Genomic DNA, 10228 nt, shown 5'->3' on the forward strand with positions numbered 1-10228 from the left:
CATTTGCCATAGTGAAGTGTTAAGATCATTATTTATTTTTGGCAAATGTGAGATTTATTTGTAAGAACCTTGTAATTTTTCAGTGTGAGACTTCCATTCTGGTCTGTTTTGGCGCTCTGTGTTTGTTTAGCTGTGGATGATCACTCATCCGTTTGAGTTGTACAGAAATTCATGACGTTCTCCCAAGTTCAACCATTTTTCTTTTTTTGTTTTTTAAACTTGTAGGTGCTTTGTACGAGTGGAATACTGCTTTATGGCATTTTATGCGCCTAAAAGTCTTAATTTGTTTTCTTTTTATTTATATGTATATATGCATATTAGAAACTGTGCATGGAAGAAAACCAATGGAAGGTGCATTTAAAATGAAGTTAATGGTGAATTATATTGTACAAGTCATTAATTTTATTTTAATTGTATGTTTTTATGAAAAACACATTTTTTCCAAGCGAGCATGATTGAATTAGGTTCAGATATAGCATGTAGAACACTTTTTTTTTTTTTTTTTTTGGTTTTTTTTTTTTCTTGGTTAATTTTGCCTTTAAATGCTGGTTTCATTCTGTTATCATTGGTTCCACTGTAAAATAACATCAATAAAATGGCCAGCAAGTGTATCACTGTGATCTGTCTGTTTTTTGAGTGGGGAAAATACACATGGGCAAAGTTCAGAAAAGGGGGTTCCCTCTGTTAGTTCACACCTGTTGATCTAACCAGACGTTATTTCCTTGAGGTTTGTGGAATGTTTCATAAGCTTGTTCTAGTACCAATAACCCCATCACAGGATGTGATCTTAAAGATATGTCCCATTTTTGAATCTCCCAAAGTTTTCTCTTATACACAAGGACATGGAGGAAAAAGGAAACGACTAAGGCCATACATATTGATTAGATGCAAACTATTGTGGACCAGGGGCCTGTACCATGATGGTGGCTGAACAAACTGAGCGTTCCAGCATTAGTTTTGAGTTGACAAAACCAAACCAGTCCAATCCAGCTTTGTACCATGGAGCTGATCATCAGCTTTCTCTGTCAACTCAGGCTTGATCCTGATTTAATGGAGCATGTGCACATGAAAGTGTGGCATCGATAATGAACAGCAAATCACATGTCTTGAAACTGATTCACTTCTCGTGAGAGGGTCTGTGCGATTCACCACCAAAGATTGAACAATATGAAGAATTTAAACATTTACACAGCAAGATGAAACGATCTATCCTTAAAGTAGGAAAACTTAAAGAAAACATCTTGCCATAAGTGCAAGTAAAAGTTTGATAATATAGGTATAAAACACAATCTAAGCTCCCATGTAGTCATGTTTAAAGCTATTGATTGTAAAACTTATATTGCATATTATCTATATGTTTACATTTAAAATAAAAGCTTGATTACTATTAAACTAAGCTGGCTTGTGTAATGGATTAAGGGTACAATAGTTATATAAATCATACAAAATAACTTACCTTCATAGAAACATCATGCCCCTGGTGCCTCCAGTCCAGTGGAAACGGAGTGCTATGACAGCAGCCGGGTAAGAAACCACATGCTATGAAAGATGCTGTCAAACTGAACTCTCACTTTCTGAAGTCTGATAAATTGTTTAGAGTGGACTGGACAAGGACTATTTAAAAGGAACTAGTGAAGACAAAAGTGAAAGAACTTGAACGTCTACCTCTAAACTAAACTAGATTGAGATTGCAGACACATTTCCACACATATTTCACAGCCAGTATCACAGGATCACATTTACTGTTCCATTAATAAAGAACCCTGTTGCAAATGATGTGACAGATTATCATTTATATGATTTCAGAGTTGCTCTTAAAGTGTTTGTTGACCATCCATAGCAACGGATGTTTTGGAGTGTGCCTTGATGCCAGGCTCAGATCTTGTGACCCTGGGCCAGAGGAACTCCCTTCACTGATGGGGTCACTCTTGGGCAGGGGTTGAAACACAATCTCCCTGAGAAGGCTGTAATTTGCCCACTACCATAACAGCAAATATGATCTTAACACAGAATGTTAATCTCGTCTCTTCATTAGACATGTGAGGACAAGGGAACCAGTGAATTTGGTGTCGTAGAAGCCTACAGTTTACTGTGATCATATGCCGTTTCTAATTTCTCACTCAAATTGTGCTGCAGACTTGAATGATGCATCAAATCATGCAGATTGTTTTGAAAAGGTGTGCTTTTACTTTTCTAATTGATCTGATTTGCAATTTATCTAGAGACCAGAATATCGAAAAGACTTGGACTGGGCTCTGCTGACTTTCCACTAGGGAACCCAGAACACCTTAACAACTATATAGCAATCCACTAAAACCACATGAAAAGTTCACCATCTAAGAATGTGACAAGCTAATAAACTGTCTAAAATCAATATGCACAAATAAAACTTGAGCTGCTTATAAGATCTAAATGGAGAATTCCCACCAGAGCTTAGCTGAAGAGCAGGCCAGCTGCGAGTTTCAGGATAATAAGCCTCATTGCATCCTTTTGCCCGGTTCCTTAGAAACATCAGCCACAACATAAGTGTGGTTACCATGTCTACACAACCTGGAGGGAGTTCAGTTCCTCTAGACACACATTAATCAGCTGGTTTCTTCCACCTCGGTCCTTTAGAGATGTTGACCTGAATTCCAGTCCATGGAGAAACAGGTTTCCATGCCCTCAGAACATACTACTCTTAAGCCCAGGTGTATAGGGAAAATGGATTACATTTACACAGTATTTTTTTTTATTTTTCATTTCTTAAAGATAGTATGAGTTGCAATGACATTTTAGTGCCACTTTAATATTACAAAGTATGATTTTGGTTTCAAATTAATTAATGGTTTCAGCTCTCTGCTTGTAAACGACTCCTAATTAATGTCATTAACATGTAAAAGATCTCTAATCATCATCCAAATTCTTTCATTTCGAACAGCGTACATTTTATAAAACCTGCAGTACTTCGACAATAAAAAGTGTGTACGTCTGCTCAGACCCTGACGTGACGCTAAGCACTTTTCCACATCAAAAACAGTTTTTACAAGTTCACGTGGATTTAGGAGTACGCACACTCTAAGATCAAATCTGAGCGTATGCACGCTTTATAAACGAGGCCCCTGGTTTCTGTCTTGACTCAGTCTCGACTACAACTGCATGGTGTTAAAGCGCTGCGGCAGCAAGGGGTGCTTGGCTGTGCATTTGCCTACACGACTTGAGGGTGTTGATATGTAGTTGCTAATGGATTCTGAGTGGTTTTTAGCATGTAGCTAACATGCTCTGGGTGGTTGCTAGGTGACAAATCCATTTTATGTTTTCCTTGGCAAACACTGCTTATTCTTTCCTATCACTGAATTTCCCACACCACATCTCTCTTCATTAGCATTTCCCCTGCTTTGCTATACAGACATCAACATCAACAGGCTGTGAATAGTGACAGAAGCATCACCTGCTTCTATTTCCCATGACTGAAAGAGATCCATTACAGCTAACCAACAGATCTCTGCTCCTCCCGGCTGTTACCTCTGGTGAACTCAACTTATGCTTTGCTTTTTACTGTGCGTGTCATATCCAAACCAGGTTTGTGTCATTCGCACACGAGCCGAGTGACCCTCTCTGACAGTCCCAGTCAAACTGTCAGATGGCGTTAGGATAAAAATAATGGCTGTAGAGCCGAGTGAACAAAAGGATAAGCTGCTTTTGAAGGTAGTCAGCTGACAGCAGCTTAATGGAGCACTTGTTTAACTCAAGGTCACAGAAGTTCATTTTCACAGTTACAGCAGTGTATGAGGGAGGAAGCCATTAAACACCCCAAAGGGCTCACACAACCCAGGAAACACAAGAACTTCTAGCAGGCTAGCAAGGCCCTGAAGTGGTGTCTGGAGAGCGTCACTGTGGTTTATTGGTGTCATATAAAGTATTTTCAGATCAGCTCAGCTGGCTTTGATAAAGACCCTTCACTTTAAATCACACTATCCCTAAATGTGCTATTAATAAACCCGCTTTTTCAAAGTATGTGAAAACTTGTTGGATCACTGTGTACATATATAAGTGTTATATAACTGCTATAAGTGTTCCTGGTTTTGATTCACCTCTGAAAGCGCTATATAAATGCATCATTCATTCATTCATTCCTGGATTAAGTTTTTGGTAAATTGTGTTGCTTTCTAGTCAGCAGTTGACAACATAAAGGGTCCATGCTGAATGAACATCCCAGATAACATCTGATATTTGATTTATGTTCTTGAATTTTAATGAATGAGCTGTGTTTTAAGAGTGCTGATATAACAGTCCAACATTACTGGGACTTTTCACTCTTTGTATCACTCCACTTGCAGAGTTTAGCTCTAACCTGCCCCAACACACTTGACTGGAAGTTTCTAGTAAGGTTCACAAGTTCACACTAACATATAATATGACTGAGCAATTAGTAAGCATATTTGGCGTGCTGTCCAGAGGCAGGGCTCCGAGCTCGGGATAGAGCCCGAACCCAGAGAACTCACCCCCCTGATCGTGCTCCTCCCAAACCTTGTTAATAAAACATCATATAGTGGTCCTCCAGGAGCAGAATTGGGAGCGCTTGGTCTGTGCATTATTTCAGTGATTTTTCAGTCTCTGCAGGTTAAAGCTTAACACTGGGGTCGACTGACTTCATGAGAGAGTCACGGTAAAGGCTAGAAGGGATACGTATGGCGCTACTGAGCATGCGCACATCAATACAGCGTAATTTTTGTCACACTGTACAACAATAGTTACTATTTTTTCATTCCTGTAAGGGATAGGTTTAGGGTTGGGGTAGGTGTTGACGTTAATAAAACACAATCTAATAGGCATAAAATTAATTTGACTGTTCATTTCCAGTTGGAGCTGTATCCCTTCTAGCCACAACTGACAGTCACTGGGTTCGAAATATGAAAAATGCTGTCTCCAGTGAAGGATACGTCACTGAAAAATCCCAGCCACCACAGAAAAAAATTCCCCAATCCTGTTCTTAGATCCTTTAGCTTCAATCCTGATTAAACACACCTAACCTAATCAAGGGTTTCAAGATTACTGGAAACTGCAAGTGTGTTGAGGCAGGTAGGAGCTAAATTGCCGTTGTTAATATGTCTAAAAGAGTTTTTGAATAACTTTTTTGACTTAATTTTATCTAGTGAGAAATTAAAAAGGGAATTTTGTGAGTAAATACACTAATATCCTTGCTCTTCCCTTTACATAATATTCACTCTGTCCTCTGTGTGTGCATAACCTCGGTGGAGTGTTATTGTTCAATGTTAGCAGATAATAAAACTGAAGCACCATGTTGAGTGCATGGCCCTATTGATGCAATATGATCTTTTGTTTGCTCTCGATGAAGCACTCAGCAATGACATGAAACAGAGAAACACTGAATGTCATGGAAAGAGTATTAAATGAAGGAGAAGATCAGATGCAGGCCAAATCCCTGATCACAGAAGATCATTGTTATATTATAGTACTTCACACCACAGCAAAGACCATTAATGTTATATGTGTAAGAACACACAACCCTTCTCTATTTGTCTTTGTCTTCATTTAATAGACAGGATGCACAAGCGTTCTCCCTCCATAGCTTTTTTTCTATTGTGTTGATAAAACAAGTATTTTAAAATAAAATGAACTCTGAATTTAGTGTGGCCCAGTTGTTCTAATTGGACACATTTTCCAGAAGGAACTATAAACTCTTGGATTGAACTTAGTTTCCATCCACTTGTAGGGACATACGGAAAGACTTTACGGTTGGCCATGAAACAGTCTCTGAGTAAACAGGGTTTGTTAAACAGGTAATTCAGCACGTGGAGCACCTCTTAGCTCTGGAGTTACTAAGAAGATGACTCACAAATCATTCTCAGGAATCAAAGAAATTCCAGACCCACCAAAGCCTTACACATACAGAGACTCTCCTTCTCTCCCTCCCACACCTCACATTTATCTGTCACTCTTACACTATGAGGAACACTGAATGTGACTACAATAATTGCAATAATTACTGCATTATATGGATAAAATAATTATTCAGACTGCATATTTGGACTGTGAACACTCGCCCTAACTCTCATTTGTGTGTAAGTGAGAAGTATGGCCAATTTATGAATGAATGATTTTATTGAGTCAGATTTTTTATTTTTTATTTTTTTAGTGACAGGCGATCACAAAACCAACTTAAATTATTGGCTCTTATCTAGTTGTAGCAACATAGGAGGAATGATTCCTTTTATAATTCTTTTGAGTTGCATTTGAAAATTGAATGTCTTCCTTTTCGGAAAAAGGAAAGCTTCAGTGCTCATTTATTGTAACTGTGTGAAAAAGAGCAACCAGCATCTCCTTTTGTGTCCCATGTAAGTCATAATTAAAAATCTTTCCCCAAACTAATGAATGGTATTGTATCATAAAAATATTAATAACAATAAGAATATAGGAAATAAAAAGAATAAGAAATAATACAAAGAAAATCAGCATATCAGAATGATTTCTGAAGGATATGACTGAAGACTGCTAATGGCTGCTGAAGATTCAGATTTGCTATCACATGAATAAATTACATTTGACCATATATTTAAATAGAAACCAGCTCATTTAAATTGTAATAATATTTCACAATAGTACTGTTTTTATTGTATTTTGATTGAGATAAATGCTGCCTTGGTGAGCATAGGAGACTTAAATACAGTAGCAATTATTGTAATAAAATTAAGATTTCAGAAAATCTGACCTTTTCCACCTGGTGTTAATAATCTGCATAATAGAACAAAATATCATGCAAAAATCATCAACAACAATAACAATGATAATTTATGAATATCTAAGAACTGAAATAATTTCTACAGACCACTAATCAAGCCAATGTGACATTTACTTATGGGTCTGTATAATTTAGCAAGCTCAATATGAAACTGTGGAATCTGACTATGAGGCATGGAGTTCAGCTTATATAATCAGTAAATGTACAAAATGATGCAAGCATCAACACCAAACCCACAATAAGTAAATAATCCAATCCTCGAAGACAAACAAAATCTTAAGACATGGAAATAACCAAGCCCAGTAAAGACAACAAAAGATGAAGCATTCAGTGATACAGTACAGTAGGTGCTAGCAACACTTCACAAAGAGCATGAGAACAGTGAGACTATAAATAAACAGTCAACAGAAACCAGGTGAAAATAATCAGTTTCTCCATATAATTCTAGTGATGGTGCCCTCTTTTGGTGAGGCAGTGTAACAGATATTATAGACACAGATGACATCAACTACAAGAATAGCCCACTACACATTTCACCTTGACATAGTATGACAATATTTAATATGCATTCAGTACTTAAAATGCCTAAACATTAGCAGATCTACTAAAATGCATGAGATAATGTTCATAATGCAAAACAAGCATTCTACATATCTTAAGAGCAAATATTTACAAATAATGTCAGACTGTGTTTTATTGCGTGACCTCCAGTTATAATCTCAAAAGCAAAACTGTCTGTTTTCTTTAAAGTTATTTTTGGGCTGTTAACCTTTATTTCAATAGACAGTTGAGGAGAGACAGGAAGTGAGATGGATCTGGAAAGAACAATGAACCAGGAAAATGAACTCACTGCACTGCACCCACGATGCAATGCACTCCACTTGACCTTTCATTTTAAGTGTGAATACATGTTATAGTAATAACAGTAAATTATCCATAATTGCATGCAATCAACCCTAAACCAAACCCTAATCCTAACCCTGTGTTATTAATAATATTATTGTCGTGGCCTAATGGATAGAGAGTTGGACTTGTAACCTGAAGGTCGTGGGTTTGAGTCTCAGGTCCGGCAGGGATTGTAGGTGGGGGAGTGAATAACCAACACTATCTCCACCCTCAATACCACGACTGAGGTGAGACCGAACCCCCAACTGCTCCCCAGGCGCCGCAGCATTGGCTGCCCCCTGCTCCGGGTGTATGTTCACTACTGTGTGTACACTTGGATGGGTTAAATGCAGAGCACAAATTCCAAGTATGGGTCACCATACTTGGCCACACACCACTTCCCTTTCCCTTAAATGTATAACTACACTATGACAAGTGAGACTACAGATTCTTGTAGTTTATTGTTTAAAAATGGCTACCGTCGCACTATTTTTTAAGTAAACCTTATACAGTGTGTAGTATAGTACTTAGTAACTAGAAAGCTAGTATTTCATTCCAAACATACAGCTCTGCTTGTACACTGCACATTTTGTCAAATGAAGTATGTCATTTGTATATTCCATTCATACGGTTTGCATACTGTGCCTTGTGTGTATATATCAAATAGTATTGCAGAATACTAAGACTAGTGTGGAGCATATGCTATACTGAACATAACCAGATGTGTGTGGTCCGTATGAATACACGGAGAAGTGATAAACTATTCCTTATATTCCTTCCACCTCAGCTGCTGTGAAAAGTCACCTTAGCAAACACAGCTAACATTATTCAGTATGCTAACTTCACTCAACCGATCCTGTTTCATATGAGGTCCTTTCCTTGTTTTACCTTTGATCAATTAGCGTTTTATTATAAAATATTATACTAGGCCTTTTATTAGTGATTGGTTAATAGCTGAATTTTGTTGTCAGATGTAAATGACCTCTAAACTGTAATTGAATGTTAATATGTTATGTTCTTCATAGCTGTGCTAATGTCTTTTTCTTCATATTCTTTATATTCCGTGTACATTTATTACCTGGTACAATAAGTGGGCATGCATAAGCAGGATAATGTAGTAAAATAAACCCCATTTTAGCACCTGATTAGGATATATATTGTTTGGCACTATGTCTTACATCTTAAAAAATGTCAATAATATCTTCTGTCTAGTATTTCATCATGATTATTCTGAATATGCACTCAATTTTAATCAGAAGAAAGCTCCCGCAGTGCTCATGTGTGGATATTAATATAAGTATGAGCTGGCAGATAGAAATGTGTCATGCTCTCAGTCTCTATCAGTTACCGGCACGAGTAAATCATCTCACTTTCCTTAACATGTAAGGGCAGGAGCTATGTTTAGTGCATCAACATTCTCAAACACATGGGAACAGTTCTTCCACAGAGTCAATGAGCGTTAAACGTGTCTAAAACAGAGCCTCTGAGCTTTCATTAATAGACACAGACTGTGACAGAGACCTTCACACCAATCACACACCAGACACACACACACACCATGTGTATGTGTCTAAATATTACATGGTTTTTGCCGTTTACCACATTCACACAGCAGTCTGGGCTTTTACTATAGACAAAGACTATCATTGCATACGAAGATAAGTGGAAGCGAAGTGAGTTTTACGTCTGTGTAGTAGCCTTATTATAAATGAAGGTTTTGTGCCCTCTATTGAGGAACCTAGAGCATGACAGCAGCTGTCGTCAGCCAATAGGAACTGCCTGGTCTGAAGATGTCAGCAAAACACAATGAATTCTGGGATGTAACAGATATTGCAAGTAGTCCTTAGTTTGATTCATCTAATGCAGGAGTGCCCAATCCTGTTCCTGGTAGATCTAATATGTCTTTAATAAATTAGCATTATATATCCATCCATAGAACCCATGAGGATGCAAATGTTTAGACTGTATGTTGTCAAAATCTCTCATAAATGTAAAAGAGACAGCATATACATAACACAGAGGTTAAGAATAATCAAATATATAGGCAAAAATAAAATACAATTATACAAATAGGTTCAGAAGTTATGTGGTTAAGTTCCAAAATTAAAGGAATAGTTTATCTTAAAATGTACTCATCCTCCGGCCATTCAGATGTAGGTAAGTTTGTTTCTTCACCAGAACGATGATTTAAAGGGAAAATGTATTAATGATGAATTTGTTTCTTACAAACATGCAGCTTTTCTCTTTACAAGACATTTATTGACGGACTGTCGTGTGGATTACTTGTGGATTATTTTGGACACTTTCTAGTTAGTGGATCATGTTAATGTTTAATGGTAGTTAACTCTGCCAGCACTGTAAAAAAAAAAAGAAAGAAAAAAGTTGAGCCAATTTAAGATTTTAAGGCAACCAGCTTCAGCAGATTTTTGAGTTCTCTCAACTTTTTGTAGGAGATTCTCAACTTTTTGTTGTATAAACTTAAAACAAGAAGTTGAGAAAGTTCAAAAATCTGCTGAAGCTGGTTGCCTTAAAATTTTAAGTTGGCTCAACTTTTTTTTTTTTTTTTACAGTGAGGACACTTGTCTTACAAAAAATCCCACA

Source organism: Barbus barbus, assembly GCF_936440315.1.
Source record: "Barbus barbus genome assembly, chromosome: 22".
In the NCBI taxonomy this organism is placed as follows: Eukaryota; Metazoa; Chordata; class Actinopteri; order Cypriniformes; family Cyprinidae; genus Barbus; species Barbus barbus.